This window comes from Calidris pugnax, unplaced genomic scaffold, assembly GCF_001431845.1.
Source record: "Calidris pugnax isolate Ruff unplaced genomic scaffold, ASM143184v1 scaffold144, whole genome shotgun sequence".
Lineage (NCBI taxonomy): Eukaryota > Metazoa > Chordata > Aves > Charadriiformes > Scolopacidae > Calidris > Calidris pugnax.
In genome coordinates, this window is record NW_015090911.1 from 1,345,306 (window position 1) to 1,370,464 (window position 25,159).

At 40.1% G+C, this 25,159-nt stretch overlaps 1 long non-coding RNA gene across 1 annotated transcript in view; it reads left to right on the forward strand.

Moving 5' to 3' along the window:
- The window catches only part of LOC106892300, a 137,616-nt gene that overhangs the window by 59,681 nt on the left and 52,776 nt on the right, over positions 1-25,159 (forward strand). The window contains exon 2 of the long non-coding RNA XR_001412846.1: positions 18,339-18,493. This is a non-coding gene — a long non-coding RNA (uncharacterized LOC106892300). The remainder of the gene's footprint in view (positions 1-18,338; positions 18,494-25,159) is intronic.

The window sequence follows — 25,159 nt, forward strand, 5'->3', positions numbered from 1 at the left end:
GCTTGTCTCAACTACTTGTCTTCTGCAGCATATACAGGGAATATACACATGACACTGCAGGGGAGAAGTACTGGAATCAGAGGAAAAAAAGTTTTAGAAACACAGCAAGAATATGAAGAATGTTACCTTTGCCTACTCAGATTGCTGACTTCTGTTTTCCCTTTGTTCCATTGACTTAATCTCACAGGATTTTGAACTTTAACAAAAGAAATGACTGTCATTAGAGTATTCTCTATTCTCTCTGATCATACCATTGGACATTTTGGAGGATCATATTCAGGGTCAGCAAATAGAAACAGCTTTTTGAAAAACTGCTTGTTAAACTCATGTAAATCAGTCAGAGGTGAAACCTGTGGATACTGTCGGAGACATACCCTTTATTTCATCTCCTACTGCCACTGCCTGGCCTGCAGTGCTGGGCACCATTATCAGGAGAGACTTGTTTGGATAAGCAGATGCCATAATGTAACAGTCATAGCCCATTTACAAATCCAACACAGGCAGCTTCATATAATAATAATAATGAAAAAAATCAAACATAAAATAATGGGAAAATATGTGTATTGTTTGCTCTGTTTGACATTATAAAAAAGGTGCACACTTGGGATGTTTATGCCCCAGATTGTTATTTTCTGATAATGTACCTGCTTAAAGTAAAGTTTTCCCTCTGGATGCATATATAACGCTTAGATAAGAACAATTCACAAAATCCTATTATAGTGCTGCTATACACAAACACATTTTCGGATGCTTCAGATAATATCAGGTACATATATACAAGAGGAAAAGGTATTTCAAGGAATATCATTATTGGTGGCATATCTGTTTAAGTTTCTATGTGCACTGGTGGCTCTTTCTTTGAGGCAGACACTAAAAACATCAAAAATATATTAGTTTTTTTTCAACCAACATTCTTTTTTAAAGAAACAAACAAACCAATACAAAGTTTGAGTATTCCTCCTTCCCCCTAGCTACTGTGTTTACTTTTTTCTCCCCAGACACAAAATTATCACCTTTAGATCTCCAAGGTACTTTATTTCTTGTAGTTTATGTTTAATCCCACCCAAGAAGACGAATGCATGAAAATTTTGGACCTCCAGGAAACATAAAATGAATTTTTTCTTGCATTTTAATAGATATTTAAATTAGTATTATATCTAGATCTTACACTCTGGGAAACACTGTTTTACTGCTGTTGCACCACCCCAAAGGACTCTTCCAGCTCCTTATCCAGCACTGGGGAAACCAACATCTGTATAGTTGAACTACTACTTTTGTGTTTCTACAGGCCTGCACTTTAAAGTCTGTATCTACCATAGATAACTTTCATAACCCCATACATACAGTTTAATATATCTTTGTCATCAAGACATAGGGCTAGTCTTGAGAAAATTTCTAGGTTTGCCTCTGGTTTCCATTTGGCGACTAATTTATCTCCTTGTGTTTTTGTTTTCTCAGCTGTGCCTAATGAATTTCAAACCAGCACTAAATGTCACCGGAGACATACAAGCCCTCAGCAGAATGCTAGAGGCAGAGTGCAATCACTGCTAATCCTTGAATATCTATGGATAACGTTGGAACATATTCTTAGCAGAATTTACTCTGGGTGCTTAGTAGTTTGCTGGGAAATTTTAGGATAGCTTTGTAATTGTTTTAAATCTCTTATGTTTAAAATAGATTTAAAAGTATCTGGGTATGTATTTTACTAAAATATTCAGGCTATTTAAATATTCAAGCTAATTAAAAATAGTCTACACTGGTCCTCTTTCTTTCATCCAAGAATCTGATGTACATGTTAAAGGACCACAGGCTATAGAGCAGCCACTATGATATGAAGTCTAAAAATCAACGTTTATAATTATAACATGTTTTAGCTTTCACTATCTTCAGCTATACTTGGCAATATATTTATAAACATTAAATATTTTATAGCACTTAGGGAAGAAAACACTTCCAATAAGAAAATCATTAACATCTTTTTAGTAGATCTAAACTAGAGCTTAAACTAGAAATAAGTATTACATTTTGTGATTTGTATAGAGTATTTTATAAGAGCCTGTAATTGCAAAGTTGTAAATGCAACGCAGTTGTAAAGCTATGAACCATTTGGTCAAGAATCAAGCAACTAACATGAATGTCTCTTCAAAGAACAAGACTCCTTGTACTAGACATCCAGCTGGTATAGACATTATCATAATTTCACAAAAACAGATTTTATAAAATATGCTTTAGAAAGAATACTGACTTTCAAAAATGTAAAGAGCAAAGAGGAATGTAGGGATATGTTAGCAGAATATATTATAAACAGCTCTCATTCCACACTCTAAAAAAACTTCTTGTTGAAATAAAATCAAAACTTCCTGATTATTTCTTATTGAATGTGTTTTCTTCTAAAAGTGCTCTAAGCTTTTAAACTCAAAGAAGTGTACTATTTAGGGCTCAAAAAGGCTCTAGAGGAGACGGTGATTACTTCTGTACTACTCACATTTTCTCTTAGTCTTATAGATGTTTGTGATCTTCTGATAACAATGAAATAGTAAAAATTCTTCTGAGATGTCTATCTGTAAATACTAAATTTTAGTTTGTACATGATATGAGCTTAACTTGTAGCAGTAACTGAGGCAGTTGTTGTAAAATAAAAGTGTGATTCATTTTACCACATTTTACTATGTAGCAGAAAGGAGTTTAATCTAAACTATCCTCATAGGCTTCTCCTGTAGTGAGTAAAGGAATACTCAAGCTTTCATCTCTTGTGATGACTGTCATTTAGGATGTATGGCTTGTAAAATTAGGCCAACCAAAGAACAATCTTCAGCAACTACCTGTCTGACAAACGGGACATTTAAGCTGATTAGTTCAAACGAGATACAAAATTTTCACAGCTGAAGACAAGTGAGATGAACCTTCCAGCAAGACAATAAGAAAAGGTTGATATCTTTATTGGGTTCTATCTGAGGGGAGATTCTGTCCAGCTGACTTAAACATCTAAACATACATAGATGTTACGTGTCTCTGACAGCCTTCAAAGGTTTATTTCTTTCCCTTAAGTAATGAGAGATTTTGTTCCGTGTGTTGCTTCAGGAGGCACACACATTTAGGGACATATAACCTTTAGTTGCATCATCTTTACTTATGAAGCTTATAGAAATGTTGTCTGGCCTCATGAGAAAGAAACAGGAATGTAATTTTTGGAGTTTGACTCATTATTAATGGAAATATTTGAAATTTAAGACCGTATACTGTTATATATTTAATACAGTATCAAATGAATGTTTTGGTTAGCCAGTGTATTTTTGTTTAGCACTGGATGTACTAATTACTAAGGTATATCTACATTGAAGATCAGGTTGATGAGTCCCATTGCTGAGGCATTGCAGAAGTGTGTTGTAAAACTACACTGCTGAATAAAATTAAACATTCTTTCTCAGTACTGCTTATTCATTTAAGCTTAATGGTTTCAAACCAAATTCTTACAAGTTCTAATCAACTTAGCAGAAAGCTGAGACATTTTTCTTGCTTGCAACTGATGTTATAATTTCTTACCAATTGGGGGAAAAAAAATACAATCTAAAGTTGTGTACATAGGCAACTAAGGAAAACAGCAATTATTTTTTTTCTTGGTCATTCAATTTGGAAAACCCTCTTAAAGACCAACTATTTAAGACTCTTCTGAGAAGTGGAAGACTGTTCCGTTATTCTTTTATAAAAAGGATGTTCACTGAAAATTACTTGAAGCAGATTTTCAGCTTGTATTAAGCCTTATGAAACTAAATTGCCTGAATAAATGCAAAATGTTAAAACCTTGACTTGAAAGGAACTCTGAGTCATTCTTACCATACATATACACACAAAGCCAGTTAGAAGTGTGCTACATATGCATTGAATTGACTGCAGTCCTGAGCTGCATTTCTAAGGCCAGGGAGGTGTTAAGGAGTGGATAAGAAGAGCTAATTTTGAATCCAGCCAAGCCGGAGAGAGATGCGCATTTTTCCTTGCCTACAGTAAACGAGAAGGTTATAAGATCCTCTGAAATAAAGAGGCAGCTCTCCTTCTCAGCTTTATAGTGTGGCCAACAGCTCCTCCAGTTCACTCCTGGGAGTTTATGGTAACTAGAGGCCAAAAGAAGGAGAACTGTGAATAAAAGACAATACAACTCAACATAAAACAGCACTATTCAACAACTCAGCATTATTCCTGCCATGTGATGACATCACAGAAATGACATTAGAAGAAGTGATGTGCAGCTGGGAAGCTTTGCCACAGAATTAAACTTAAACTTTCTTTAAACAATTTTATCAGCATGTTGAAATACTATTGTCATGTAAATGGATGAGGGCTTCTACTCTTTAACTCTAGCTTTTTTAGAATATATATTCCTGGAGAGGACACTGAAGCTAAAATTTGGTAAACAAAGATTAGTAGTGGGATTTAATACAGATTTAAAGTTCTTGATATTCATTGATTTGCCTGTCTCAAGACAACTGCTTGACTGGCTTCTTTTGATTAACTGACTTAAAGGCTTTCTTTGGTTTCTTAGGGTTTATTTAAGATTAGTCACATTTGCCCACTTATAAATTGCTTGAGTTATCCATGATATACCAAATAGGATTCATCAACCTTGTAATGAATTTTGCCCATCTATAAATTATTTTAATTACCTGTGATACAGTATTACTTGTCTGCTACTAATTTTGATAATACAGTACTTGGTTCCCTCAAGAATCAGCTGACTCTCCAAGGTGTAATACCTTTCAAAAAACCCTTATAGAGAAATATGCAAGAGACTGAAGTAATCACTGTTTATGTACTGTTTTGCTCTCAGTTTAGGTCCTTTTTTTCTGAGAATAAAATGATCATAGCAAAATCATCCATTTCCTCTTTGTTGCCTTTAATTATGACATGGCAAAGAACCCAGTTTAAGAGACTGAAAAAAGAGAATCAACCCTGATTTACCATGCACAGAGACAGATATTAAGTTCTAGCATCTACCTTTCACAATTTCTTAAGATTACAAATAGCCTGCAAGTTTTTAAATAAAATGAAATTTTATTAGTAACTTGAAATAGCTCCTTCTAGCCTCCTAGTATTATTAACAATCAAGAGTACTTAATGGTCATCTTTAATTTGATTATTAGTTCTTGCTAAACAAGACCTTTTTTTATAATGGATTTCTCTTCTGTTTGAGAAATGGGGAACTGCAAACCAGCATGTGTGACACAATATCAAGGAAATGGGAAGAAACTGTAATCAAGAATAGAACTGGCAGAGAAATAGATGGATATAATGTAACAAAAGATGCAAAAACTTTTATAGGAGGCAGTTATCCCTTAGAAAATTTATTAGAATGTTTTTAAAGAGTCAGCACACTTGGATTTTTCAAAAGTCCCTTATCAAACACCTGTAAAGAGACTAGGGTATTGCAGAAAGAAATAGGAAATTCTTGGGTTAATAACTGCTTAAAGACGTAGAAGTGAGCTGTGGGAATAAATGTTGAGTTTTCTTATTAGAGGGAGGTGACCAGGGGAGTCCCACAGGGAACCTTTGTCTTTCAGTGGAGACAAAATCTGTTGATGGCATTGAGGTTGTCAGGGTAATAAAAATAAATCTGACAGTCAGGAGCCCAGATCTCATGATGCTCAATGATCAGACAACAAAATGGCAGGTGAAATTCAACACTGATAAATGCAAAGTAATGAAAAAGGGAGATAAACCCTAACAAAACAGAGACTGTGATATACTGTCATCTGTCAGGTAAGTGATCTAGGAAGTACAACAGAAAGTACCACCAGAACACCATCGTATTGTTCAGTAGAGGTAAAAAATGTAAATAAAATAAAAAGAAAACATTATTATATCGTTACCAATTTAAACTACATCTATGTACTGAGACGTATACATTTCTGTTTCCTCTCCACTCCAGGCTAGGAAAGGGTGTACTGAATAGAAAAGGGAAAGAAAAAAGCAACTGGAAACAGGAATTGTTGTGACAGAACTTCTGGTAAGGCAGGCATGTTACAGATGTACCGTGTAGAGATGGGAGGTCCCAACTGACTGGATGTTAGCAAATGTGATGTCTATCTACAAGAATGGCCAGAAGGGGGATCCAGGGAACTACAGACCTGTCAGCCTGACCAGGCAAGGTTATGTGGATTCATCTTGTTGGGTCCTTTACTACAAGAAAGACAGAGTGTGTTTAGAGACAGGCAACAAAGCTGATGGAGGGCACAAGTCTTATGAGGAGCAGCTGAGGAAATTGGGGTTATTCAGCCTGCTGAAAAGGAGGCTGAGGGGAGACCTCATTGCTCTCTACAACTACCTGAATGGAGATTGGTCTCTTCTCCCAAGTAATAAGTGATAGGACAAGAGGAAATTACCTCAAGTTGTGCCAGGAGAAGTTTAGATTCAACATTAGGAAAAATTGGGGTTATTCAGCCTGCTGAAAAGGAGGCTGAGGGGAGACCTCATTGCTAGGCAAGGTTATGTGGATTCATCTTGTTGGGTCCTTTACTACAAGAAAGACAGAGTGTGTTTAGAGACAGGCAACAAAGCTGATGGAGGGCACAAGTCTTATGAGGAGCAGCTGAGGAAATTGGGGTTATTCAGCCTGCTGAAAAGGAGGCTGAGGGGAGACCTCATTGCTCTCTACAACTACCTGAATGGAGATTGGTCTCTTCTCCCAAGTAATAAGTGATAGGACAAGAGGAAATTACCTCAAGTTGTGCCAGGAGAAGTTTAGATTCAACATTAGGAAAAATTTCTTTACCCAAATCGCTGTCAAATATTGAAACAGGCTGCCCAGGGAAGTGATGAGTCACCACTCCTGGGGTCTCCGTTTATACATGGATATATTTATATTGGGGTTACCAAGGAAAATTCAGTTCCTGAACTGACTTCGCTAGTCCTCTGAGGTGCTTAAAGCAGAGATTTCACTGGATAGAGAACCCCAGCTTCAAAGGCTTCTTTTTTTTTATTCCTCTTTAGTTTTGAGTGATATGCAGGAGAAAGGTGCAACAAGCCAGATTGCAACTTCCTTCCTCCCAATCAAACCCAGAGCAGACAGACCAAAGCCAGTCACATCACTCCCACATACAGAAGCCAAGCTGAGAGCAGACCCTTGCCACACAAAGTTTGAGTAGATCTTGCAACCACAGAGCTTCTGGAATAAGAGGTTGCAGTCATATGACTTAAACTCTGAAAGTTTCTGACATTTAATATCAGTAATTAAGAATTCAGACTGGTGTCTGAATCAATAACCCTTTGCAGTTATTGATCAGAAACTGCCACCCTGCCAATCAGGGAGCACAGCTGACCTTATAAAAGCTGATCTCTGCTTCTAGCACTGTCCCTGTACCACCTCCTTATGGCCTACGTGTCTCAGAGTGCTTAAAAAGATGTATGGATGCTGTCATCAGGATCTGCTCTGACAAGGGACTGTCAGGGTGCTCAATGGTGACCAGCTGCTGCAGCTCACTCTGGTATGGAAAAGTTTTCAAAGGCCCAAAAGGCAGGACTACTGAAGAGGTGCTCCTTCCCCCATGGAACGACCTGCCTCTCTATCTGCCACCTCTTTGCTGCCAACCCAGAGCAGCTGTCTCCTCTCCCCAGACTGAGACAGCATTATCCTTTCTCTCCCACATGTAAACACGAAAGTACCTGAGGGACCCTTTGCAGCCCAGACAACTTCACACGCTGCAGGATGAAACTTCTCTGCCATCTTTTCCCACCAATCACCACCTGGGAAGCATCACTGGGCACCATGGGACAGCACACACTATGGCCTGTGGATGGAAGGCACTTATCTGGGTGTGCAAAAAGCACTTAGCTGGAGAAGCAGCCCACTGAAAACTTCACCTGGGCACCAGCATTTTTTTTTTTAACCTGTGGATCTCTAATGGTTTCCATAAGCAAGGTTTCAGATTTTATTTCCTTTCTAAAGTGCAGGAGTAGCAGTAAAGTTACTATCATGCTAGTGTTTAAAAAATTAGTGGTAGTACTACCACTACTACTACTAAATAAATGCTAATACTAATAATACTAAAACTAATACTAATATTACCACTAGATAATAATATCTGTTAATGGAGTATTGTAATGTAATAGTTTATATGGGATAATAATTTAATAGTTTTTATGTGGGATTGAATGAAGCCTCATCAAGTTTGCTGATGATGCTGTGTGCTGGAGTAAAGGGATGCCATCCAGGGGGAACTGGATGTGCTTGAGAGGTGGGCCTGTGTGAACCTCATGAAGTTCAACAAAGCCAAGTGCAAGGCCTTCACTCGGGTGAATTACAGGTTGGGCGGAGACCGGATTGAGAACAGCCATGAGGAGAAGGACTTGGGAGTGTTTGTTGATGAGAAGCTCAACATGAGCTGGCAATGTGCTCTGGCAGCCCAGAAAGCCAACTGCATGCTGGGCTGTGTCAGAAGATGTGTGACCAGCAGGTCAAGGAAGGTGTTTCTGCCCCTCTGCTCTGGTGAGACCCCACTTGGAGTTCTCAGCACAGGAAGGACATGGACCTGTTGAAACGGGTCCAGAGAAGGGCCACAAAGATGATCAGCCACAAAGGCTGCAGCATCTCTACTATGAGGACAGGCTGAGAGTTGGGGCTGTTCAGCCTGGAAAACAGAAGGTTCTGGGGAGACCTTAGAGCAGCCTTCTAGTACCTAAAGGGGGCCTACAGGAGAGATGGGGAGGGACTCTTTATCAAAGTGGAGTGATAGGATGAGAGGTAACAGTTTTAAACTGAAAAAGGGGAGATTTAGACTTCAGGAAGAACTTTTTTAGTGTGAGTGTGGTGAGATACTGGCACAGGTTGCCCAGAGAAGCTGTGGATGCCCCATCCCTGGAGGTGTTCAAGACCAGGCTGGATGGGGCATTGAGCAACCTGCTCTAGTGGGAAGTGTCCCTGCCCATGGCAGGGGGTTGGAACTAGATGAACTTTAAGGTCCCTTCCAACCCAACCATTCTGTGATTCTATGGTTCTTTCCAAGAAGAATTCCATTCACCACGAATAATTGGCTGGAATAACTGCCTTTCTCCCCACAGCTATTTTATCAACAATCATAAATATCTTAATTCAGAAATCTTTCTCTTGGACTGTGCCCACAATGGTTAGCTTACTTCAGAGAGTCTTTTACCTTAATATTTCTTCTCTTACAATGTAGAAGCTCTAAGGTGCAATAGGAAACACAGTTCAACCAGACAATTTAGCCACTGAAAGAAAATTAACATGGGAAACATCCCATAAAACCTGTAGAACCTCTGACTTCCTTGAAACACCCACGGGACATTCAGAATCAATATATTTCAAATCTTTATTTTTAAAAAGTTGTAAAACTTTGACAGAAAGTAACCCTAACAAAGCAAAATAAGAAAACCCAACATATAATTCATTCTTCTTACTGGCTTCAGTAGTAGCAAAGGGATCCTACCATCTCTGCTGTTTCTTTCACTGTTACCTGCCAAATATGTGCCAGTTGATTAGTGGAGGGTTTTAGAAGATTCGCAAGCCGGTGTTCCACTACTAAATAATATGCGTTATCTTTGCTGCCTTGTGCCATGCCCATGAGTTGCATGTGACAGCATTTCACATCCTCCTTCACACAATGCAGCTCTACAGCCTGATTTAATACCTGGCCCTGAAGGAGAATTAAGAGTTACTTAAATTTTTGGACTAACAAGGGGTAAGTATTTTTAGACTTGGAGATATCTATAGATCTGGGTTTTAGTCTTTAGAGATATTAATGTCACATAAGGGTTTAGATGTTAAAAGAAATTTTGATTAAACTTTAAATTAAGAAATATCTGCAGAAGCAGGTGTCTGTGAAAAGCAGGAGAGAAAGGCATGCACAAGGAACAGCACTGGTTATCTTCCTTTCTCTTGAGACAGCTCCCCTCTGAGCTGAGCCTTCTGAGATGGGACATGTACAAAGTGCACCCCTTTCAGCAGGCAGCTGAGAGCAATAAAAGCTGCAGGATGCTGTTAAGTCTGCTCAATCAGCTAATGAAAATTATCGCAGCTGATGTATACAGCAGGTCGAGTATGTACCTGGCTGAGTGCAGTGAGAGTTAGCTATGGATGAGGAAAAGTCACTATGTTTGTCTCCACTGTATGCTGCCCAATTAAGCCTAGTGATTATGTTTATCCTAATCCAGCACTATGCCTCACCTTCCCTTGGCAGAGAGTGTGACACGCAGCTGAAGTGCCTAGGAGACAGGACTGTCTGATATTGTTTGAAAGCCTGTTTCATATGAAACACCTTGCCAGTATCTTGTTGGACTGTATGACTAAAAGGTCCCTTCCAACCCAAATCATTCTATGATTCTATGATCTCATCAGTATAAACCAGGATCTTAATGTTCACTATCAGATACAGTCAAGTCAGCAAGCACTGTCAACATGAGGAAAAAGAGGTGAAAATTGTCACTTTCCTGAAGGCTGTTTCACTGAAACACGTTTTAAATGAGAGAAAGGCTGAACTTACACTCAAGACCTGAGACCTGGACATAGCCAACTAGACATAATGATTTTCTTATTTGTGTGTACTACAATATGCAAATGCTGAGATAAAATCCCTGTCTGCACAATAACCTAATAAAAGGGGATGGGACTACAAAGTAGGGTTTCCATTTTTCTCAATTGTTTGCTCAGTCCCTAGGGTACAGAATATTTCCACCATGGACACCAGGCATCCTATCTATCTCCAATTACCCCATACTAGTACAGGCTTCGGCAAAGGAAAAGATATTGCTTCAATTCACTTCAAAAAGACTGGGGATTGAAAAGTTAGTCACTATATTCCTGTGTGAACACTTTCTTTTCTGAAATTCTGGATAAAAGATGCCTTTCTCTAGCATGAGAAATTGTCAAATGCTTTGAGGATGTCTATTGAACGTAACTTAGATGTGAAGCAGACACTTAGATGTTTGGATGAAATCTAAGAACACATATAGGCATCCAGTGACCCTCTATATTAGTAAACTCAATCCTTCTGACATCTCCAGGACTGAGTTTCCAAAATTAAATATTTTCCCTTTTCTGCCAAAAATGGCAATTGTTACTACTGTCACCTGTGTTTGTAACATTCCGTTTTTGCAGTAACCCATATGGGACCAGAGATGGATGTTTCCTCCACTGAGCTTGCCTGGGGATAAGGATGCTTTTGTCTTGGGCAGTAGCTGGTGACTTGAGTCCACACGGGAAGAAGAAAACATGGTGTTTCCTACTGCCCATGGGAATGCATCAAACAAAAGGTTTTTCCTCACCTTGTATACCATGTTTGGTTTTGGACTCCTCACTACAAGAAAGATATTGAGGTGCTGGAGTGTGTTCAGAGAAGAGCAACAAAGCTGGTGAGGGGTCTAGAGCACAAGCCTTATGAGGAACAGCTGAGAAAATTGGGGTTGTTCAGCCTGGAGAAAAGGAGACTGAGGAGAGACCTTATCTCTCTCTACAACTACCTGAAATGAGGTCGTATAGTAACAAGTGATAGGACAAGAGGAAATGGCCTCAAATTGCACTCGGGGAGGTTTAGATTGGATATTAGGAAAAAATTCTTCACTAAAAGGGTTATCAAGCATTGGAACAGTCTGCCCAGGGAAGTGGTTGAGTCACCATCCCTGGAGGTATTTAAAAGCTGTGTTGCTTAGGGACATGGTTTAGTGGTGCACTTGGCAGTGTTAGGTTAATGTTTGGACTTGACGATCTTAAAGGTCTTTTCCAACCTAAATGATTATAGGATTCTGAGAAATTAGGATTTCCAGACAAGAGAAGTTTTCACCAAACCTCACCAAAACAGGAGGAAAGACTCAGGATCCAAAGCCCGATCCAGACTGTGAGGGGGCCATAAATGCTTGTTGTCCATGCTAAACCTTCCACTGTTTTATACCCTTATTGCATTACCTGTGCTAAGGAATTGCACCAGCATATATGTGCCTTTCCTTTATGCTGTGAATATACCTTAATTTTTGGGTGCAAACACACCCTCAGCTGCTGTGCTCCTCAGCACCCCATCTGCAGAGATGGAGATGACAACACTTTCCCATCTCAGTGAGACTGATAGTGGAGGCCTTCGTGATTTCAACAGATGGTGCCTTAGAATTTCGGGGAGGAAATCAGCTGGTGATCTGGATTTAGAGAGCTACACACACTTCATTTCATGCATCACATTGGGACAAACCTCCTGGTGCATGTTCCTCAGGTTGGGAGCTTGCCCAGGGGAGGGCTATGTAGGTACTTCATTTCACACAGTGGCTATTTCAATTTTAGCCCCTTTTCTGCACAGGGACAAATGGCTTAATTTTACAAATAATGGCAGAATGTGTCTAAGACAAGACAATTTAGATGGATAGATTTTGGCTGATGTTTGAGAACTGTAATAAATAATCTCCTCCTCACCCACACTGCTCCCAAAAAAATACATACCTTTGTGCATATTTTATAACAGACCCTAATAAAGAAATAATCCAAAATGGCACCTGTTAAAAAAAATAATAACCCCAAAATGTAGGTTATTGAAATATGAGTGTAATATAGAAAAGATAGCAGTGCTGATATTAATGACCTATCTGTCTCCTGGTGCACTTAAAAAAGTCTCTCATGTATTTTATTTTATTTTTTATTAGAAACTGTATCATTAGCTCTAAAAGATCTTACTGGGAAGGGCAAGAAGAAAGATCTGAATTTTTAAAAGCCAAATTCAGCTTGACTTTTTTTTTCTTACTTAAAAAAAAGATTTTTCATAAACATTTTTTTCCCTCTGGCTGGTATATTAGGACAGTATATTAAATTCCCGCCCCCAATTCCACAAAAGGAAGACCCAGCTACATTTACATAATAATGTCCCTACTGTGCTTTTGACAGATGGGTTTCATCGACACAGACATACTGTTAGGGCCTTAGCAATAGATTAAAAAAACAACAACAATACAGTGTAACATAATAAAAGTGTATTGTAATGTACATCATAACTTTTGGCCAAGGTTAAATTTCCAGTTGGTGTATGAAAGTCGCATTCCATTAGACAAAATAGATGTCATGCTGCAAAGCATTAAAGATGAGTTGACTGAGCCATTTGTTTTTATTTATATTACATTATATTTTCCTTGATTCTATTTATGCAGCTGGTAAAAAAAAGAAAAAAGAAAAAAAAAGCCTTAAGTCCCCCTTACTCACCTACACTGCTGTACCACAATGTTATTGACAGTGAGTGTTTCCCTGTGAGGCTGCCCATGGTGCAGGGTGCTATACAAAGCCCCATGGTTCACCTGCTGTAGTTGTAGCAGTCCCATGCAGATGCACCTGAGGAGACAACAAGCTCTTACATGGTTAGCAAGCCAGCCACAGCAGTACTGAGCTCACTGAGCAACAACCTAGACTTCCAGAACAGCTCTGTCCACACCATTCCAGTCACTTCTGCAGTGAGGCCTGCTTCCCATTCTGCTTGGCTTATAATTTCAGAGGTCACACAGTCCGTGCTGCGGCTCAGCAGCTGGGCTGCCCCCACTCTTTGCTGCCCTAAGCCTCACAGAATAAACTGCTTTGTAATATAGGGACTCTTGGAAGAGCTGTCCAGGCAACTTTATTACGGTGGGTTGTGTAGGCATACCCCAGGAGTACCATCTGGTGCAGACTCACTCTAGGTCAATTTAAATGTGGGTCCTGTCTTCTCCTCATGTGCACTGTCTTCTCCTCATAGCACCTCTGCAGCTGCCCCTGGTTATCAGGAGGTACTCCAAAAAGCCTCTGAAGAGAAAAGAGAGCAGCCTGTGCCTTATTTTTATTGTTGTTGTTTCATTCCCCTTTCCTCCCTCCCCCAAGCTCCAGCAAATTTGTGCCTTTCTTCAGTAATGGCTTTGTGCAGCTTCACGATAAAAGTCATTCACCAAAGAGACAAAGCAGTTTTCTCTGCATGTCTCCCTGAAAGGTACTTTTGGTTGCAAGAGCTTCACAGCTTCTCTTTAATGTCAAGTTATATAGTTTTGGGGGCTTTCCCAACTCCATCAATCCCCCTGACGGCACAGACACTTTGAGTGGAGTGGTGAGGACAGAGCTGATAAACTGCAGCCTCCTCTGGTACTGGACTCTGTCCAATGAGACAATAATGCTCTCTCCAGGAAGCGGTTTATGCTCTGTATAAAAACATTTTCCCATCAGGAGGTGGCAGCCAAGATGCACACGGGGATGGGTGCCACCAGGCACCAAGAGAGGTTAACCTCGCTGGTGACACCATCCTCTCCTTAGCAATTGGAGCTGAGACAATGGCCTCCTTGAGTTGTTCCTCCTGTTGTTATGGCAACATGCAGCCAGAGGGTCTCATCCTGCCTTGGAGAAGCTTTTGTGACACCCTATGCAGCCCAAAAAGGTAGGAAGAACTGTAGTGGAAATCACTGAGAGAATCCATTCACTGGAGAAGAAGGGTGAAGGGAAGGAAACTGAACAAATGGTGAAACAGTGAACGGATTCCCCTGCTTCCTGTTACTCTAGATTTCCATCAGTATCTGCCCATGGGGCTAAATACAGTAAGGTACAGGTCAAGGGAGTTCTCATGAGAAAGATCTCACAACCAATGGGAATAGACTTGTGGTAGAAGAAAGGAACTGTATTTCTCTGCTCGATGTGGAGGAGGCAGAGACGGACTCAGTCTGCTCTCCTGTTTATGTTTTGTGTCTGGAGAAGAGCTAGGAAATTAATCCCAGATCATCTATAAGGCACAACAAGAGTGTTCTTCCTTTTATTCCCCTTACTTCAGAAATGAGCCTTGGAATACTAAGAGGTCAAGTATTATCTGCACAGGCTGATGTTCCTGGTTCCTCTTTTGGTCATGACAGACAGACTGTAGACACCTGTCCAGTCAAACAAGTCATTGGTGTGGATATGCAGACAATAAGGTAGAGGCAGTATGTTTTATTTTCCCTTCTTTACCCTGTGTTATAAAGTATAAGAGGTGACACAACTTTTTGGTTCTTTCAAGTCTCAAATTCTATGCTACTATAGAATCATAGAATTGTCTAGGTTGGAAGGGACCTTTAAGATCATCTAGTTCAACCATCAACCTAACTCTGCTATTAAAAGAAAAACAAAAGCAAAAGCAAAATCAAAAACAAAACCAACAAAACCAACAACCGAACAAAAAAACCAACAACAAAAAAACCAAATCAAAAACCAAAAAAACACATCACTAAACCATGTCACTAAGCATTATGTCAACCTGTCTTTTCAACACCTCCAGGGATGGTGCCTCAACCGCTTCCCTGGGCAGCCCATTCCAATGTTTAATAACCCTTTCAGTGTAAGAGTTTTTCCTAAAAATATAGGAACCTATAAGAAAACTGTAGAACAATGATCACATCAGAACCACAACAACTTGATTTACTTCCCATTCTGGAGATGGGCCCTTTTTCTGACATCAGATTGCTGAATTTGACTTCTGATATCCAAAACCAAACACACACACACAGAATTGTATTTTGCAATGGGCTAATATGGCACTAATCCAAATTACTCTTTATTTATGAGTAAAAGTACATCACATATACCAGAAGAAGGGGTTTTTTGCTTGTTTTTATTTCTTAATCACATTCTGAAGAGGTCATATGTGAAACATAGCTGCGAGAAAAATGTTTTTTCTCTTTTTTTTTTAATCAGCATTCCTCCTCATTTATTCTCACAAGATTGCACAGCTATCTGCTTTTAATTTCATATTTAGAGTACATCTACAAATTGAAAATAAATATTTTTTTTTCTTCTTCAAGTCAAGTTTTAGTCTCCAATTAATGAGGGAAATGCACTGAACACAAATATCCTGTTCTAGGGTCATTGATAAAGTGAAATCTAATTATGTTCTGGGCTTTGCACTTGCTGGAGATGTTTAGAGCTTGGTTATACTCAGAGTCTCAATGCAAGGTAAACCAACATATTATGTCCGTGTTTTGACAATCTGCATTAACTTTCACTACCTGAAGAATGTGTTAGTGACTTAGCATTAGTCTGAACAGGGCTGAAACTGGGAAAGAAGGCAGCGGAGGCCATTTTTGTGATGTGTGCAGTTTAACCAAGGAAACGAAGTCCAGTCATCTGAGGATAGTGGTGTTTTCCAAACTTCCAAATAAATCCATTTCCATGAAAGATCCATGACACTTGGATAAGTGTCAGGGAAGGATCCAGTCATTCTGATTAATACGTGGCTCAAACTTACAAGTAAATCTCTGATGGAGTTAGAAGTTGTTCTTCTTTCCAACAAGAGGTGGAAGGAAATTCAGTGATGTCTTAAAAGTACTCTTTGTTTCCCCAGGAGAGAAAACAGCTTTTGTTTCAGTATCTAAAATCTGATGTGCAGTGGGTAAAAAGAGAGTCATCCATGCAGATAAGAAGATCCTCAGATGCTGCTGCAGGGCTAACTCAATTGCTTTCCTCCTGTGTTTGCTAAAATTGGTACCTCCTGCGCAAAAGCCATGATAAACAAATAGCAGTATCATTCCAAATGCACTGTCATCATCATCACCATCACTGGCCTCCTCCTGGCCACTACAAGATGAAGGCCTGACCTTAAAAATGGCACCCCTGGCTCGGACCAAATGTGACCATTTTTGTCCCTGCCATCTGTCTATTCATCTTGATGATAGGGAGCCCTGACTCTGCTCACTGCCCATCCACTGTGAATAGATGAGTGCCTGCAAATGAGCTTCACTTAAATGGAGGGAGTTGATACCAGCCTTAGGAAAGTATTTTGCACATCGCAGTATGAAAAGGCCATTGTTTCTGTTCAGATTTGGCTTTTCTTTCTTGCTGTGCTTATAAGAAAGGAAATTTTCTTCCTTGGAGGTAACGCAGAAGTGACTTCACTGTTTGTGTGTGTATATAGTTAAGGGACAATAAAAAGGTTTCAGGCATGTGGTCCAAGCAGAAGGGGAAGTGTGGGGCAGGGGCTGGAGATACCTAAGAGAAGAGCAAATCAGTGCTTTTTCTGAGGTAGATACTCAGAAGTAAGACCATAGGGAAGGTAATAAGTTTCTGGAAAGCATTTGGGATTTGTTTTGAAAATCATCTGATTAAATGATATTTCTCATGCATCCAGTAAAAACACCAAGCTTTTTTCTCACAAAATATCTTACCTCCAGGGAATTAATGAAAATTGACAGATGAGCAATGACAGAGAGAAAGGAAATAAAGACCAGCGATCATGATACAGAAATACCTGAATTAATCTTTTATAAATCTGGACAAAATAGCTCAACATTTCTACATCGAAGTTTCACAGGTAGAGACCTGTGAAATGGATGTAACAACACTTATTTACCTTTCCAGATCTTGGAAAGGGCACACAAATGGGAAGAATCTAATACAGGGACATGACTTTTCTTGCCTTATTATGCTGGGTCACTTTAATAATAGTGTTGTTCAGGCCCCAGATTACACCATAAGCCCACACTGGTTTCTATTTCTACCAGGACTGCTGTTGGGCATAATGTGTTGTTTGAGTGTTGTCATACTGATTCTGTAAGTCTCTTCTGTCCTTGATGCACAAGCACAGTGCTGTAGTTGTGTTCCCTGGAAAATGTATCTGATGGAGGAGACAGGAGAAAAAAAGGGCAGGTGCTAGACAAGATGTGGACAGCATATTATGGGAGGTGTATGAGGCAACCAGGGGAAAAATATTAGTGGGATAGGAATGGGGAAGGAGAGCAGGCTGTATTACAGACAGTAGACTGGAGGACTGACAAAGTGAGCTGTGGGCCCTGGATGGGAGCAGGAAGGATGGCACAGACAAGAGTGTCATTGTGTGCTGCTTGGCTGCTTTTCCAGATGGAGACTTTTGAGGCCAGGCGTCACTGACAGTTTGCCCACAAGTGGTGTGCCAGCACCTGAGATATATTTTAGGTTGGCACTATTAATCCCTCACTTACACAAGCACTTAAGTTTGCTGACAATTGTTTAGAAGTCGTTAATAACATTTAACCGTGGTAAAATGATAAGCTTTTTGTTTTGCCTCTAAGCATCACTAATGTAGGGGACAAAGCCAGAGGAATACAAAACAGGTGTCACATTGGTACAAAAATATTGGCATTTTGCATTCAGCGTGATTATTATTATTTCGGCAACGATTGTGTCTAGACAGCTCAGATGAGACTGGGGTCTGTTGGTGATCAGTATGGAACGAAACAGATTGCCTTGAAGAGCTGGTCATGTAAATGGGCAGGGTAAAGGAAAGGTGGGAGGAGAAAAAAGAAATGCAGAGAAGAGATTTGTTCCAGGAGGCACGGCAGGTCTCTGGCCAGGATAGGAACAATATTCAAATCTCCTGATTACTAAACTGCTATTTAATCTACTTCCACAGAGTTCTGGCATCAGATTGTAGCTTGACTGTCTAGTGTACTAGGAAAAAATCAGAACTGCATTATGGGATGAAGATGTACTTCCTTGACTGCACCGTGCATCCCCATACAGACACTTGGTCAGATCACTTATTTTCTTCAGGCTCTTCTGTAGTGGGTAAGTTTGGATGGTCTTCATGTGGGAGGGGAGGACTGGGAAAAATTGCATGCTTTGTATGAAAATACAGGGTACAAGAAGGACTTGAGGGATGTGATTAAAATGACAAGCCAGTTTCTGTAGCCCTGTACATTTCCGGTGCAAAATATCCTTTCACTGGTCTGGTCTGGTTTGATTGCACTTTACCAAGGTGAGATGCCACATCATGAATTCTTGTCTGAATTTGGAATTATCATCTCCCCTTTTGAAAAATATTAATGCTGCTCACAAGTAATCAGGGCCATAGAAGGCAGCTTCTGGGATCTTTATTGGGCGGCTATTGGGAATAGTCCACATTCATGCATACAGCTGCCATTCATGCAGCTCAGGGACACTCTTTTGGAGCTCCTGTTCTTCAGGAGCTTTGCCCAGCTCTTTTGTTTCTTTGCCCAGCCCTTATCACAAGACCTTTCCACCACAACATGGTTAAGGAATCTTTCCCTTAACAGTAGTCTGGTACAACAGAACTGGTTACTATGTACAGAGGAGAGGAACGTCATCCACATTGGTGTTTAATAGCTCAGCCTACCCGGCCTGAGAGTCTCCATGTGGTAACTGGATCTAGAGATCTGGCATTATGGACAATGTCCCCAGATACCTTTTGTGTGCTTCTACTGCCCATTTGAGGCTTTGCATAAGTTTGGCCAGGAAACTATATATTTTAAAATGCAAATCCAGGAAGGGATGGAACACAAAGGTGGTAAATCCACATCTAGAATTCAGAAAGAAATGGAAAGATCACCTTAGCAAGGAACTGAGATCTTGCTGCAACGCAGAATACAGCATTTTAGCACGGCACATTACCTAGATTTAGGTGGCAGCTTGTCACTGTGGGACCTTGTGCTGCCTTTCTGTTGTGACTAATGAGCCTGTATAGCCAAGTGGGCTCCTTGTGCGGCTACTAGAGAGGAAAGAGAAACATGATCTTAGAGTTTATGGGGTTGAATAGAGCCCTTGAGCACATAGCCTCACTTTTTTTCCTCCTGTTGCTGCTCCAGATTTCATTTTACTTTATAAAGGAGAGAAAACAGTAGCAAAAAGCTGAAATTCATTAATGTCTCTGGTTACACAGGTGGAATAATGGTGAAAATTTGACAAATTGCACAGAGGTGAGCAAGCATGGGGCTCTCATCGCCTTGGTGTAGGCAAGAGAACCCATGGGTGGAGCTCTGGTCTTCATATGTATGACCTGATCAAGTTACTTCGGGGACCGGCTTTCCATCGCTTGACTACATATCTGTTGTTTCCACTGATGAAGTAGAAAGGAAGGGTTTCACATCAAAGCTGATCTCTAGAAATGTGGGTACCTGTCCCAGGGATCATCTTTGAGATGGGGGGCTTGACTTAGAGATCCCAATTAAAAGAACAATAAGAATGAGAGGAAAAAAAGGCAGCTTTAGTGAGGGAAACACACACTTTAGATCTTTTTTCTAATATTCTAGAAATTTGCTGCCAAAACTTTTTTTTCTCTGCTGTTATAAAAAATGACTCTGGATGCAAAAAGAACAAGGTGTTCTAATTAAATAGATTTGTTTACATCTCGTAGCATGAAAAACTAATTCAGTCTGATATACTGTAGGTTCTTGCACTATCTCTCTCCCACTTCATGTAAAATTACCCTTTTTAAGTAGTATTTTATTTAAGAATATTTAAAAAGTGGCCTTGATTAAAGAGAAACTGATTTAAGTTCCATACTGTTTATTCCTTAAAATAAAGGTTTCACTTCAGGGTGCAAGAAGATGGGAAAGAGCAGAAGCTGCACTATCTGTCACAATATTTCCTTCCTGTTTTATTGCATTGCAAAGGTCCCTACCTTTACTAGTCATGAGAACTCATAGCCTGTGGCTAGAACATATTTTTATTAAGTGAAGGTTAAAGTCAGGGCCAAAACAGATCTACTGTAATATACTTACAAACATAATACCCTGACCCAGACCCATGCCATCATATCAACTACAAAACAGAAGCAAAGATAACATTTCCTGATTGTAACTGTGTTTGTACCGGTGTAAAGTCTTCTGTGTGTTCTCCACCCAGACTGAGCTGGAGCATCCTTAAAGGTGCCACAATGGGAATTATGTAGAGGATAAATGCTGCAGGTGGTATGGATCCAGCTGCAAAAACAAAGAAATGAGAAGAAACCTCAGCAACTCACAAGACAAGTTTGGCCATCAGATAGTCTTTTCCACGTGTAATAGAGCTAGCCTCGATGAAGCTGCTGCAGGGAAGAATAATACACTAATGAATTTCTTTCCCAGGTTTTTGAGACACTTCCCACAACAAAATAGACATGAATTTTTACTGCCACTTAGAAAAATTTCAGCTCAGGGACCGGGAGCTTAAATGACTTGCCACTGAGAGAAGCAGAACCCAAGCGTCCAGTCTATCTGAACCAGAAAGATAGCAATGTCTGCATGCAGCAAAAATCAAGCAACAATCTTATGTATATGGCAGTCCCATCTGTGTGGGTTGTAAGTGGTGAAAATAGCGGACTGCTCGAAGTAGGTTTCATATAGATCAGAATTCTCTAAGAGAAATCCCCCCTGTAGAAACCCCAGAATAAGAACATTTCCTGAGACCAGCAAATGCCACTGCAGCAGTACAAAAGAAGCTCAGGAACCTCGGCAGGTAATTGCTCCATCCTTTCATTCCTGGCACTACATATGGCCACTGTAGGCAGCTGCATTCATCCTGAAACTGAACTTGGGAGCTGGTGGCTGCAGAGAAACTCAGGCAGTTCTTGGTCACAGGCAGAGGACTGTCTCAGTGCACATCACCAGCTGTCAGAGGTGCAAAGTCCTTATAAGAGCCACGGGAACACATCTATTGGAAGGCACGAAAATTAAGAACAGAGCCCATAGATGGCTAGTATAAAACCAATGCAGTATTGAATGAAGATCTGTGTCACCTTCTTCTTCTCTATAGACTGAGTGATCAAAGCCGTTTTTAATATAAGAAATGCATAAATTTGTATCTAGGGAAAATAAATTTTGAAACTTTTTTTTTTTTCTAAATCAGGATGCCTAAATGAAATTAAACTGTGCTGACTTCCAATGTTCTTTTTTTGAGGGGTAAGAAAATTGCTTTTACAAGTTCTCACTCTGCTCCAGCTCTCTGGCAGCCAGAGTTGCAGGAGATGTGGGGATGCTAAGCAGCTTGGGTTTGTGCCTCCCTGGCAGCTGGAGCTGTAGAGAGGGTGGGAGCCGGGTGGGAGCTGGGTGTTCAGCCCCTGGCCCCCTGCCTGCTACAAGGCTCTGGCTTTTGTCAATTGCCTGTCTGTGCACCAAAAGTTAAATTGACAAGAACCTTCTTTGGGGGGAGGATAAAGGAAACAGCCAGGGAAAATGATTGCCATCTCTCCAAACCCTAAAAAGATTTTTTTTTTTTCAAAAAGAAAAAAAAAACATAGAAAACCCATAAAATTGTCACTGAAGTTGAAAATTTTCACAGAAATTTCATTTGGATGAGGAGAGCATGTTTAACCAGGAAATCATTCCAATGAGCAAAGGAAAAAAATGAATCATACAGAACTTTCCCAAGCCCCTGGTGGTCTCAGTGAAACGTTCCCATCACCTTTCAGGATAATGATCAGCGCTTTCGAAGAGACACAGCACCTTCTCAGGATTTTGCCTTAAGTTTGGTGTAACTTAGAGATAAGGCACACAGAGGGTAAGAGCTCCAGGGAAGAGTAATTTTCACCTTTCTGGTGCTTACAGCATGATAAAAAACTTTCGTCCGTGCTTTTGAATTAATTCCTCAAAAGTTCCAATGCCTGCACACCCATTTGTTTCCTCATTGTTTTTATTAAACAAGAAAGGCGAGCTTTATTACTGCGCAAATGAAAGCATCACCAGAAGATAGATACTTCCCAGATTCTTATTAATCTCTAAGACTTATGAGGCCGCCTAAGTTCCACAGAAATTAACATACTCTACAGATTTCTTCCTGCAAGTCACTGAGTCCTTGCACCCTATCTGGAGGGAAACGAAGCCAAAAAAGCAAAACCAAAGGAGAATAAATCTGCATTATTAGGAGGTTGTTGCAAGTCAAAATGTGCATGTGCATGCATGTCTTTGTCTACAGATATAGGGCAAGGCTCTGTGTTATGGTACGTCTTCTACAGCACCATTATTGAAATTTACCATAGACTGTGGTTGCATAGATTGAACTGTGTGCCACAAAGTAGAGGTCATAATCATAATTAAAGTACAGCTGGATTTGCAATTCAAAATAATTTAAGACTAATCTCCAAAACTGCGACTGTGCAAATTAATACAGTAGGGCATTGAATTTATTCTTTTCCCTAGTTTTCAGTGTAAGATTACCTGTGCCTGACTGCAGGCAGTCTTAATGCCTGCATTGTAGCAGCATTTAATATCCCGAGCAGAGACCAAGGTCCCATAGCAGTAGCTATTACATGCATGAGACAGGCCTACCCCAAACAGAAAAGTCAAGGAAGAGCCCAGAGGCACAGCAGTAAGGTGCAATGCCTTAATCATCCAGTCAGTAGCTGAGTACCCAATTGAATACTCAAACCAAAGAATTCTACCTCTAACGCCTTAAAAAACAGAGTAAGAGAGAAAAACAGAGAGAAGCACAAACAGCACACCAAGCCCTATCATAAGCCAGGAAAACACAATCCAGGAGTGCAGCACAAGCCAGGATCTACCCAGGTGTGGAGCACCTCTGTGGAAAGGAACATGGGGGTCCTGGTGGACAATGAACTCAATATGAGTGAACAGAGTGCTGCTGTTACTGCAAAGAAAGCCAACAGGGTGCTAGAGTTGCATTAACAAGGGCATCACCAACAGAGATAAAGAAGTCATTATCACTCTCTACTCAGTGCTGGTCATGCCAGATCTGGAATATTGTGTTCAGTTTTGGTCCCTGTTATACAAAAAAGATGTGGACAGGCTGGAGAGGGTCCAGACAAGGGCAACAAAGATGATCAAAAAAACTGGGAAGCCTGCCATATGAGGAAAGGCTGAGAAATTGTGTTTGTTCAGTCTTGAGAAAAGAAGGCTTAGGGGACACCATAGCACTATGTTCTAGTACTGAAAGGGTGGCTACAAAAAAGATAGAGAGTCCCTTTTTACAAGAAGCCACATGGAAAAGACAAGGGATAATGGGTACAAGTTAATCCTTGGGACATGCTGATTGGACATAGGCCAAAATTTTTCACAATGAGAACAACTACCCATTGGAATAATCTCCTCAGGGAAGTAGTGGATTTTCCAACATTGGATGCTTTTAAGATTCAGCTGAACAGAGTACTGGGCTATCACTGTCTAGACCATGCTTTTGCCAAGAAAGATTGGACCAAATGACCCTTGAGGTCCTTCCAACCTGCTATTCTATGATTCTATGATACGACTAGGACAGAAGAGATTTATGGTACTAGCAATATTCTTTATATTTTCTGCTCTTTTCCGGTCATAAATTCCACAGTTTGTAGCTTTTTGTTTCCTAAGTTGAAGATATCCATTTATCTAGATAAGGATGTTGTGCAATGCTGGGAAGGCTTTTGTACTTCTTTTTTCCATTTGAAGTAGATGTTTTATTAATACTTTTGTGATAGAACAAGGTTTCCTGAGACAAGAGCAGACTGAAGTACGTCTCTCATGGTCCCTCATGGCCTGTGCTCCCCAGTTACTGCATTCCCTTTGACACCTCAATTCCCATAAAATCTCACCCACTCTGCTGTCTCTTAGCTGTGTGTCACATATCTACTGCAAGTCAGTATTGGCTAGCTAGTGAAAGTGAAACAGAGAATGGGAAAATTAAAGATTGCTGATTGCTGAGCATCATGAGAGATGTTCCTGATGCAACACCTGATTGAGTCGTGTAAGGTGTATCCGGACTCAGAGTGACTGTGAATTGACATAAACAGCTCTGTTACTGATGTTGATCACCAGTGGCTTCAATTTCATACTCAAAATGCTAAGACTTAGCCACATGATGCTTACACTTCAGTAACTGATTGTTGCCACGTGAGCTTATTCAACGACAAATAAAAGCAGGTATGAATCAGTGACGCAATTCTGTAGAGAAATTTAAGCTCTGCTGTGCAGGTAGAGTTTCTCAAAAGTTTTTTGCAGCAAAACATTCGTTGCAATGCCAATGCATTGCAACAACCAATGGAAGGAATTTCTAGGCCCCAAAACAGCCTCAAAAGAGAACTCATGGACAACAAAATAAGAAAAAGGAACTTACCTTGTAACAAGAAATGGTTACTTGTATTTTACCTTAATTAATTTTCATTTTAATTTAATTCATTGATAATGAAAACAAAATTGAGCAAGCTTAATGACTGCAACGAATAGGGAGAAATATGAAACAAACGTTTTCTGTCTGTGGTGACCCTCATAAAGCCTGTGACTGAATGGAATACAGTTGCTCAGGTTAACATTCATAGTCTGTAAGGGATGTCTTTTGGGAGTAGGGTCATGGAGAGGAGGGAAAAAAAAGATCCTGACCTAACATCATCAAAGAACAACATACAGCATACCATCAAGAGAGGGCAGGTGGCCCTGGGCTCCACTGAGATGGCATGAAAACATTATGTGTTCACAATCTATATCATTGCTTATTTGTAACCAGTGCTGAGATATTTAATCAAATTGTGTA